Genomic DNA, 12,660 nt, shown 5'->3' with positions numbered 1-12,660 from the left:
ATGTTTCATGTGTAATACGGTGACTAGTATCCCTAAATAATCTGCATAATAGTATTACAGCCTTGCTGCAAAGAGCAACTGAATCTGATTTTTATTTTATATTTGGTATAACAGATATGTCTTCCTTTTCTAGTATGTGTGTGTGTGTGTGTGTGTGTGTGTGTGTGTGTGTGTGTGTGTGTGTGTGTGTGTGTGTGTGTGCGTGTGTGCATATATATATATATATATATATATATATATATATATATATATATATATATATGTATATATATATATCTAGGTTCATAGATTCATAGGTAGGTACTAGGCTATCTGCCCAAGGGAATTTATAAGCTTAGCCAGAATGTGTCAGCTTTCACCACCCCATTGATTAATTAACTGAGCCTCTTCAAGAAGAGCAAATGAAGTGATCCCGGGAGTGTATTTTCTGTTTCCTGTCAACTCATCAAGGTTTCTCTTGGAGAGTGTTAGTGAGGGGCCCTGCCTAATGTAGTTAGAAATTTTGTTCCAAAGCATGGGGGCGGGGGGGGTCTCTGTGACAGGAATCTATCCCTCCAGCATGTTCTGTTTATTGTTGTGGCGAGGTTTAGCTCACAAGAGCGAGTGGCTCGCAGTGACTTGAATTTCTTTAGGTGGAGCATGTCCATCAATTCTGAGTTGGACATGGCTTTGTAAGTCAGGCAGAGATCACCTCTGAGCAAGCGATATGCGACTGAGTACAGCTGGAGTTTTTCCAGTCGGGCTGCATAGGACATATGTTTGAGGCCAGTAATACTCTTGGTGAGGTACTTTTGTGGTCTTTCCAGCTGTTGGAAGTGTCTTGTGAGGTACATCACAAATGGGGCATTGTATTCTATGATGGGTCTGATGAGTGACGAGTAGAGGGGCACTATAACCTCTTTATTTCTAGATGTGAACCCTTTAGTAATTAGATGGGCTACATAAAAGGATTTCCTAACTACTTTGGCAATATGATTGTCAAAGGAGAGATTACTATCTACCTGGGTCCCCAGATCTCTTGTTACCTCTTCTGTATTAAGTGGGCTGCCACCTATGTGGTAATTCATGGGTGTTTTGTTTTTCCCCAAACGGGATGACTATGCATTTTTTGGCATTTAGCTTGAGACCATGACTTTGACAGCAGGTGTCCGTCTCAGTAAGGCCCTTTTGGAGAATGTCCATGTCAGCCGGAGAGTCAGTTATGGCTCCCAGTTTGCAGTCATCGGCGAACTTGGTTAGCCATAGTCCTCTTGTGTTTGCCTGTACTTCTGAGAAGTATATGCCGAACAGTAGGGCATCCCAAGAATGAGCCTTGTGGGACACCACTTGTGACTGGTTTAGAGTCGGACCTGGAGCCTGCTGTTCTTACCATGTGAGTTCTGTCTGTAAGCCAGTTGGCAACTCATCTCGTGACATAGGGGTTTATGTTCAGACTGGTGAGTTTTTCTATAATTCCCGAGTGGGGAAATGGTGTCAAAAGTCTTTTCAAGGTCAAGGTAGGCTGTATGAACTACCTTCCCCTCTTCAATGGCCTTGGTGACTGTCTCGAAGAAGTCAACCAGGTTTAGTAAGCATGATCTGCCCTTAACAAAGCCAAACTGGGTCAGGTCAAGTGTTTGGAGGTTCCCAATGTCTATGTTAATGAGTTCCATGATGATGTGCTCCATAGCTTTGCAGACCAGGCTAGTCAGGCTTATGGGGCAATAGTTACCAGGGTCAGTTGTGGTCCCTCCTTTGTGGAGCGGAATAACCGTTGCTGAGCACCATTCTATGGGCACGTAGCCTGTGGAGAGGCTGAGGTTGAACAGTGTGTTTAGGTGGGGGGTTAGTTCGTTCTGCAGTTTGTGCAAGACGCAGCCTGGGACACCATCTGTCCACATTGACACTGTGCTTTCGGCTTTTGAAAGGGCTGTTTTCACCTGTGCGTCTGTGATTTCCGGGACACTACACTTTTCCGGCATTCTTGTGGGCCCTTTTGGGAGTGAGATGGGGTGAAGTTTGCACTGAATCTATCTGTCAGGATGTTGGCAATATCAGTGGGTTCAGTATATTTTGTGCTATTTTGCACAAGCTCAGAGCATATCTGCAAGTTGCCACTTAGATTCTTGACATAACTAAAGAAAGCTTTGTGGTTATCTTTAGAATCCTTGGCTATTTTTCTTTCGAAGTTAGCCTTGGAGGATTTTATGAGGGACCTTAGTTTCTTACTGATACTGATCAGGGATGTCTTTCCTTATTGGGACTTGCTTTTTTTCTGAACTAGTTTCCTCCTTGTATTGTATAGCCTGTTTATGTCAGGGGTCCACCAGACTGGTTTCCTTCTCTTAGGGGAGTGAGTCTTGGTTTTGCTAGGGATGGCATGATCCATGCATCCTTGTAGGTGCTCATAGAGTGTATTTGTAAAGGTTCCTGCATCTTGGACACTGTTATCCTTTAGCGTGGGGGCTGTGAAACTTGCCACCTCTGTCTTAAATAAGGTAAAGTATGCTATAGAAAAGTTTTTCACTGTGGTTTCCTTGGTTGGAGGTGGTGGCGTGGTGTGGACATCCTGAGTGATTAGTTTATGGTCTGATCTAACCAGTGATTGGTTGACCTTCGGTGTGGAACACGTGTCGCCCATGTTGGTGATGACCAGGTCCAATATGTTTTCACCTCTGGTAGGGGAGTTTACCAGCTGATCCAGGGCATTTGAGTTGATAAATTCCAGGAAGCGCTTGACCATATATATATATATATATATATATATATATATATATGTAAATATATATTTGTGTGTGTATATGTACATACATGTGCCTCTCTTGCCCTCCACCCCCCCCCAGTCTTCTATAGCTTCCAGCACCTATGTGAACAGCAGACATAGCAACCTGCATGTGATTGCAATTGGAATGTCAGTCATATTTGCTGGAATGCATTAACAACACCCAACTTGGGAACTGTATCCCTGATCCCTTCTTAAAATTTTCAGTTCCTGCATGATCACTGATAATGGAGATATGTATTAGTTTGCAGCTCACATGACTAGTATTGGTCAATTTAAATAAATAAATTGCTCTGTCTTGCAGGTGGTCTTGATGCATAATTATTAAATAGAAATACAGATTAAAACTTTAATTAATTTTTGTGCACATGTAGGTGGGGCTAAGCCCAGCAGCCAATTAGTACAAGCTACACCTCATGTGGTGGTAGTTCCTGTAAAAAAAAACATGGTGGTATACTTGAAGCATTTAATTCATGTTCCAATCATGTGCTTCAGATAAGGGATGGGGGCAGCATGCTGACATTAGTCTCAGGTGGATTTCTTCAGTGGTTTGTTGCAGTCTGCAAATTGCACAAACCCTGAAGGATATCAGGGCACATCACAGAGGAGGATCTTGGAGTAGGTCATTAAGGAAATACCTTCAGCTGAAAGACTTTCATTGCAAACCCCCTACAGGAAGTCCTTAAGCTCCATGCTGGGTCCAGTGAAAATTTGCAAAAAATCCTGGGGTAGGCTGGAGAGAGTGGTAGACCAAGCAATGGCTGTGGGGCACTCTGTTAGCTGTCAGGATGATGTAGGGCAAATAAAGAAGGAAAAAATGAACTTGGATCTAAATAAAGAGATAGGGCCTCTAGCCTAGCCTGTTCAGACTTGGATTGCTATGAACCAAACTTCAGTCAAAGTGCATATGTCTGACGAGAGCAGATTTCTTTAATGTTCTCCAAAGCACAGCTCAGCATAATCTGATCTCAGAATTTAAACAATCTAATTAAAAATAACTTTTACACCACATTGGTTCCAGCCAATAATACAATTGTCCATGTATTGCAGAAGCAGCTTACTGTCTCTCTCAAAATAATCATAACTACCTCAGACAGCCCACACAGATGGCTTACACTTTGCTGTGATAGTATCAAAGTTATAAATAGCCAAAATGGAGAGAAAATAGCAGATTAAGCACAGGCAAACAACAGTTTACTTATTGAATTCAGTCAGGTGACTGAAAAGCACAACCCTTCAAAACAAAATGAAATATGTATTTACTTATTTATGTTATTGATTTCTATTCAATAAATGAGTAGGTCACCTGGTCTAATGTCCTTGTTTAGCTATGACCCAGCCCCAGTTGGGCAAACACAGCAGAATAATGTACAGCACTACAATTGTAAGTATATAAACAAATATGTCAACCATAAGGATCAGTTGCACAAAGTTTTGATAAGGTGGGCTAAAATAAGGTGCTGATAGCAAACCGGCTAGCCACTATATAAGCATGCACATGCTGTATCACTCTGTACCTGTTTAGACAGAGTTGTCTTGAAAACTACTAGAAATTTTTTTTTTTCTTTCACGCCTTCAAGTCAGAAACAGATTGATCCAGATGGCTGCTCCAAGTCTTGAAAAAGCCTTTTCACTGAATACAGTTTAAAAGGGTAGTCAATGGGGAGAAATATGGTCAGACTTCTAATGGAGTCGGGAGTAGTTTTGTTGGGTAGAAGTCTTTTCAAGGGAGGGCAATACTCTTTGTTTCAAAATTGTATATAGTAATGAACTGTGTAAAGAGGCAAATCTTTCTGTTTAAGAAGCCAATTTACCTAATGCAGAAGAAGGCCACAGTGCAGGTAGTCATCAGGAAAATGGGCAAATGTGCAAATTTTGATTATGGTGATATGTAATATTTTAGTGTTGTGGGAAAAATGGATGGACTGAGAAAGAGAGCATATTTGAGTTTGGGGAGAAGAACATTTTTAACTATGGTCAGTCTGGCTGTAGGGGAAAGAAGATGAAAATTTCTATAGCATAGCTTCAGTGGGGAAAGTACTTTATTCACAGTATTTTCTATATGAGTACAGACGGTAAGAGAGCAATCAAGGGTAAGACCTAAGTATTTATATTCAGTGACAGTGGGTATGATATTGTTTTGGTAATATAATATTGCCAGCATGGGTAATTGAGGGTATTTGTGAGCAGATAACAATAGGATAACTATTTTTCTTGTGGTTTATTAACTATTAGTCAATGTTCATTGGCAGAGATTGAAAAAGGACTGTTATAAGTGGGAATGCAAATTGTTGTGACAATTATTTTACATTTTTGAAGAATAAGGTTAGTTGACAACAGTATCAAGCAGTTCATATGGAGAGAAATGACGAAGTTGGAGAAGTGGCAGTCAAACAAAAATGGAAATGCAGACTGAGAAAGACAAGGGCCTTGTGGGCACAAAAGTAGAGGCAAAGGTGGAGTGGCACAGACAGAGGGAAGACAATTTTCAATTGGGAGAATAATTAGAAATACAGCAGGGAAGTGACACATAAGGGAGTGGAACATTGTGATGTTGATGAGAGTATAGGGTACAAAGACTTGTCTGTCTGGCCCACGGGAGATTCCAGTCAGAGTTCTGCCACCTTCATAGCTGATGTCCTTGGCAGTACTTGCCTCTTCTGGTCTGATGGTCAGGGCTAGCAAATTGTGCAAATCTATCAGACAAAAAATGGGCTGCCACAGGGTCCCAGTGTAATACTCAAGCTGGTAGTGCACCACAGTCACAAGCAGCTGTTGCACCTAGTGCTGGGTGACTCAGGGGTCCCCTCTAGCTCAGTCTGAGATGATGAGCCTCTTATATCTTCCTAAGAGGTCACTAAAGATGCTGTGGGTAAGCCCTCCATGTCAACTTCAGCAGATTGACCTTCATCCTCTACTGATAGGCAGGCCTTTTGACTCATGTTGACCCAAAGTAAGGCACATCAGCTGGAAAAGACACAGGTGTCTGATGCTACTTAACACCCTTCTCCAGAGCTTAACCTGTAAGAATATGAGACAAAGAAAAAAAGAGAAAATGCAACACATTAGCAAATATGAATATGATGACCTGCATTTCAATTTTACATGGCAGGAATGGACATACTATAGATATCCTGCCACAAGGACAGGCTGCCAGATTTCCTTAGGCCAAATTCTCTGTTGAAGGCAATCTCCCTCTCTACTGTAAAGGAAAATGCAGATTATTCAGTGTAGTGTGTCAATAGACAATAGCAGAAAATACTTTGCGAAAACCTACATAATGTACTCACTGTAAAATCCCAACTCACTCTTTTTAACCTTTGGGAACCAATGACTACACAGATCAGGGTGCCACCTCTGTATTTTGTTGTACTGATGTCTGTGCTGCTTGAAACAGTCCATAATGCTAGTGTCTTTAATCACTGTCCTTCCAAGTTGGGGTCACACATCATTCTTCAATAAGAAGACAACATGATGGCCCAGTGCACACTTCTCGTTATGCTTTTTCAGAAGATAGAAAAAGCTTTTAATCTTCTGGCTGCACCAGACAGGCACCCTTTTGACTCCCACAACTAAGAGAAGATAGTACAAGAAGCAGAATGCTAGCTCAGTGTGCAAGGCTGCACATCATGAACAGCACATTATGTGTATCATTAGGGACCAAGAATGCCTACTGAAAGGCATCACTAGTGAAGACTAAAAGTGGTTTGGGCTCTGCAGTATTCATGCATGTTACATGTCACATACACACATGTTGTTTTAGCCCAGAAATAGGCAAGGGTGACCAAGGCAGCAGTGAATATTGGTGATAATGCAATGCATTATAGTAGTGACACTGGAATGCCTGTACTGTTACCTTATTATAATCTTGTTATGAAACCCACTAAAATGTGATAAAAAAGCTTGGTCACCATACTGTGGGAGACTGCATTACAATATGGAAATCAGGAATAGGAATTCCATTGGGAAGAGTTTGCAGTTCAATACAGGCCTAAAGAAAAAAGATGAGACAATGGGTAATGTACCAGAGCACTGCATGGAACACATATGATGTATCAGAAGCAACAGATACAAATAAGAAGCAGTTGAATGAGTACACTAACACTGAACAGGGGCACTACAAGTTACTATCCTGCTGGGGAGCTCATCCTGACAGACAGCACAGCACATGTGCAAGACATGTCATCTTCCGTCAAGATGGTCACTCACTGACCTATGCATAAAGACTGTGAGACATATTGTAGTGAAAACAATGCTTCTCATCCATAGGTTACAGTATGACCATGTGAAGAGAGTGAGAGGCAAACTATATGTAAAACACCACTAGTCATCAGCACAGTGGTGGGACAAGGTGAGTATCAATAGCTGCTCTCATAATGTCACAAGGTGGAAATTGCACAGCACACCCGCAAGTCACAGACTGGAGATATGGAGATAGTGATGAGATATATAGTTATGCAATGGACAGTGATATATATATATATATATATATATATATATATATATATATATATATATATATATATATATATATAGGTCCCCTTCAAAACATCTAAAATCCATAACATCTAATTTCATAACATTGAGACCAGAACATCTAAAATCCAAAACACCTAAAACCCATAACATTGAATTTCATGACATCTAACAGTATAAATCACAGGAAAATAAAATCCCCTCCACATATAATGACATAAAATGACACCAAATTACCAAACACTCTTTTTACTACATTTCTGCACAAGGGCTTGATACAGTCAGGTTAGGAAATTAGATGTTTCCCACTGTAGTGCAATCTTGGAGTTGGTATATTTAATTTATGGGGGATGAGGGGCAGAGCTCCCAACATGGGGGTGCAGGGAAGCTTGCCCCCCTGCAGAAACTTAGTAAAAAGTGTGTTTGGCAGTTTGGTGCCGTTATATGTGGAGGGGATGTTGTTTTCTTATGATTTGTAGTGTTAGATGTTATGAAATTCGATGTTGTGAGTTTTAGATGTTTTGGGTTTTAGATGTTCTGGTCTCAATGTTATGAAATTAGATGTTAAAGGGTTTAGATTTTTCAAAGTAGACCTATATATATCACACACAAACACACACACACACACACACACACACACACACACACACAATGACCAATAACTGTAATTCACAGGTGTACCTGTCTTATTTGGGCCACAGGATAATGGGAACAGAACACAGAGGTGCACGCATAGCTCTGGAAAAAAGGGAAACCACACATGGATTTTCAGTCTCAGGTGTGGCAAGGAGTAGAATAATACATTAATGCAGTAAATAGCCATAATAAGAGAAGCAGTACAGATGAGTGTCAGCATCACCAGTATGATACTGAATGCCAAGACCAAGGCAGTGGACATTATCAAATGATAGGTCCACTATAAGATGTGAACCACCACCACAAAAGTGGCTAACAGAGATGGAATACTTCCTGGACCCTCTCGAGGACAAGCAAAATAAATCTCTTACCTGACAGTGGTCTGAATATGGGATACAGATTGATGACAACTGCTTGAGCATCTGCAGAAGACACATCAGATTAGTAATAGCAAGTTCATTTCCAATTACTTATTGACCTGCAAGTGTGAAGCAGTTATTCAGCAGAACACCTGTGTGTGTCTGTTCTAAAAGTATATAGAGGACTGGATCTTTGACAATCTGTGCCACAAAATATGATGTCTATATGCTATTCATGTAAGATGTTTGTACTAGCTTGTGAGACATATGGTGGTGATGGGGTAGTGAGTCACATGTTCCACCACTACCACATCTATATTATAGTTCTGCTTTCACAAATTTCACCGGTGAAAAGTTCAAATAAAACAAGCTGGCACCTAGCTGAGGATGATGATGATGATGAAATTACAATGAATATGGCACAGTCAGAAGATACTGTAGCACTGGTAGGAATGCTAACACTGAAGAACATATACATATCACACACATATGAGGTGCAGGTAAAGAGGCAGGATAAACCCGAAATGTACCTTTTTCTTGCACTGGAAGCCCTGTGTGCCTTTCTGAATCCTGTCTGGTGTCAGTCCAAAAACATGACTGCCTCAAAGCTAAGGATTCATTCCTCTTCATAACATTACTAGTGCCCCATACAACATGAAGAAATGGATATATGACATTTTTAATGAGAACTAGGCTAACTAGTATAACAACTACATATATATTTCCTATGAAATTTACACTTTGGTCTACTATTTTATGGAACTTATACACAGCAACATCTAATATATAACCTCCCCAATACTAAATTCAAAACTAGCTCAAAGTTGTCCAGGTGGAAATCCTACGCAAATTTACATTACTTTTTTTCCTAAACTATGAATTTTAGTCTTGCTGACAGAGGTTTGAATAAAATTAAACTGATCTGTGAAATCATGCTTCTCTGTCTGGGTGCTGTGTTCTGGCTTTTTCGAGTGTTTGAAATCTATGAGTATTTGTAGATGAAGTTACTTTTATCCTCTGTTATATAGAACAAAGTAATATTCTATACAAATTATATAGGCATTGCGGATTACTCTTAATAATTTTATTATGCAGGCATTGCGGATTACTCTTAATAATTTTATTATGTAGGCATTGTGGATTACTCTTAATACTTTTATTATGTAGGCATTGTGGATTACTCTTAATAATTTTATTATGTAGGCATTGTGGATTACTCTTAATAATTTTATTATGTAGGCATTGTGGATTACTCTTAATAATTTTTTTCTGGTGTTTTCATGTTACTGATTTGTGAGGTTTGTTGTTTCCTGTGCAGCTGCACATTTATATTTAGACATTCCCCCAGATTCATGAAGCTCGGCGCAAGGCCGACATAAGGCTTGCGCCGGCCGTGCAGTGTATACCTGGCGTAGCAGCGCCACATGCATAGTAATGAGTGTGCGCCGCAACCACAACCATGTGCATAGGGCACGTGCGCGAGTCCAGGGAGCCCAAGTAGGATGCGCCAGTAGGTGTGGCCAAGCCGGCAGGCGATGAGCAACCTAAAGTGCTGACTGTCACAGGCCACCTGCAATAGTAACCACACCAACCAGTGTCCGTGGATAATGAAACGTATGCAGAGTATGCAACATAGTACCCGTCCACACAAAATGGAGAACCAAACATAAATCCACGAAGTACAAATTGTTCCCATCCACGGAACAAAGGATACTCGGAATGCCATGTCCATCACGCAATGCACTGTCAGCAGGCATACCCAGTGGAGGTGTACTGCATCATGTCAGCGCGCCGCAACTACACACGACCAGCCCCATGGGCATGGTCACCAGCAGTCCCACAGTGGTAGTGAGAGTACACAGCTGGGCAGTCGTGGCCATATAACAACCAGAAAGAAACCAGATATCCCAAACACAGACAAACGTGTATAGCAAAATGTGCTAGACACAGCAACGTAACCGTCACATACACATAGGATGGCGTATGCCGAAACGGAATATCCAGAAGCAGAACCCATGCATGCAAATGTAATACACAACAACCCCGTCATAGCACGTAACCCGCACCCATGTCCGACTGTCCACCCAACCCAGCTAGCAGCCTTGCGCAGCTGCACACCTACACACAGCGGGTATACCCCAGATGTAGTAGGGAGTATTGTCCTAGGCAGTGACACATGTGCAAATATGTACCCCACATGTCGACATCCCATCCCAGGTACTGATATCCAAATGGCTGCATGTGAATGTGTCGGCAGAATGTGTACATCCCGCGTGTGGTTACGGACCTGTCGAAACCCCATAGGTGTTCACACGCCATGGTGTCCATAACTGTACACATCTGGACAAAGCAGTATGTGCAGCCACTGTACCGATGATTAGCTATGCAGACATGTCAAACACAATACACAGGGCGGAACAACCGTCCACCAAGCAGGTCACCCCAGCAGGGTTGCCACATGCACAGAATGTCAAGGTGGGACATCACTCGTAGATATGTGTTGTTCCATATGGCAAAACACCCACGGCCAATGCAAAGGATAGAATAACACGTAAATGTCCGGATGAATGGTTATGCCATAGCAGGGGAATAGCCTAAGCTATCCAACATAATAGTCATGTTTACCAGATACAAAATGCCTGTAACACGCAAGTAGTAATGCAGGAAGACATACACGACTGTGTCAATATCACAAGACATATGGCACATGTCAAGTGTCGACGCAGGACACATATGTCCATAATGGGGCCCCCTGCAAAGAGGAACACGCGCCAACCCCACCCCCCACTGACGTATCGGCAGTACAAATACAACCCAAACACACACCAACACCACCATCCAACCCATGATAGCAACGAAGGCCGGACAAAGACCAACACGATGCGTGCACACATAGGGACACATGTAACCGGTGGTCCGACAACCGTCCACAGGCCACCGAATAATAGTATGTACATACGCATGTAATGCTGCGAAGGATGTGTGGTAGTCCCCAGTATCACAGAGGTAGGTACACAGATACACTGTAACCAACCATCACATATGTGCACTGTACACAGCATACCTGCAGGTAATACATAGTTCAGTCATGTGCCACATAAATATCCATGTATGAATGAGGACAGGGGATAGACAAGTGTGAATGGGAAAAACGCAAAACATGGCATATGTATGATAACCGGCACCACCCAGCATTGTATGCCAATAACAGAAGCTATTGCTGGTTGTCCTAACACCCGTGTCTGTACATATGGAATGAATATCATAGCAATAACCCACGCCTGGGTGTGGGTGATGCTGGATATACCCACGGTAGACGTGGTGCGGTCCCGAGGGCGATGCCCGAGGGACCAAAGAAAGGCAACCGTGGGTAAATACAGCAGTACCCACACCCAGACGTGGGTTATTGCTATTATGCCATATCATCTAGGAAAATAAACTATTAATCCCCAGACATGATGACACAGCATAATGCCTGTCTGCTGCCCATCCGCAGATGTCTGGCATCTGCGGTGGTGCTGATGTACTGCACGAGATGTCCGTTGCTAATGTCGAAACTGTCTCGCTATGTAAAACACAGTCAACATATCAAATCAATACAAAACAGCAACGTAGAGCTCGGTGTCCCCATTGCTGTGTTGTACAACCTGTCCCGCTATGTTAAATGTGTGTAGCAGAGCGAGACTGCCCCAAAGTAAGCAATGGACATCACCGTGGCTCAGTTAAAGCTGTCACGCTATGTTAAACCCATAGCGAGACAGGTTATAAATACCGAGGTATACTAATGGAAATAGGTCCGTGCGACCGGACCGTGTGCCATTACTATAACCCAATCTACAACGGGCACGCTGGCCAATCAGCGTCCATGGTTAGGAATAATGGGGGTGGCTATGGTATAATAGACATGGACAAACCGTGCCCATGTGCCTCGTCTGACATTCGTACACGGTCAGGGCAGTTCCGTACACTAGGCGGACAAGACCAAACCCAGAGCACCACAGGAACACCCTGACAATCAAAGACCTGTATGCATTGGGGCTATAGCCCCTGTGATCTGAATATCCCTGCGGTCACACCATATGCATCCTGGGTCAAGAGCAGTAGGGAATAGGGAATGTGTAACATGTAGTACCGCACTTTTCCCAGCAGGAGAATGGATGCCTGTGACGTAAGTGAGTGCGGGGGGGGGGATATGTTAATGTAGCTATGTACCATGGGTATGCATATAAATGAGACAGAACAGCAAACGTGTAGTGGCCACAGCAACCGGCCAACGTGAATGCAGTCCCATTTGAATTACGACTATAGAACATATAAATGTGAACGTGTAAGTAATGCGTCTGTGCCGCAAAGACAGTTACATGTGTAAAGGTGAAAGTGTGTTCCGCACACGTCCGTTAACCGGATCAGAGATATGTTACTGGAACA

At 42.4% G+C, this 12,660-nt stretch overlaps 1 protein-coding gene across 2 annotated transcripts in view; it reads left to right on the top strand.

The window, feature by feature from the left end:
* LOC122801004 (alpha-1,4-N-acetylglucosaminyltransferase-like) overlaps window positions 1–12,660 on the top strand; it is a 1,504,136-nt gene that overhangs the window by 760,423 nt on the left and 731,053 nt on the right. The window lies entirely within an intron of this gene.

This window comes from Protopterus annectens, chromosome 4.part1 (assembly GCF_019279795.1).
Source record: "Protopterus annectens isolate FY-2018-M chromosome 4.part1, PAN1.0, whole genome shotgun sequence".
NCBI lineage: Eukaryota > Metazoa > Chordata > Ceratodontiformes > Protopteridae > Protopterus > Protopterus annectens.
Note: the sequence above shows the minus strand (reverse complement) of the source record. Positions and strands in the feature narration are given on the sequence as shown.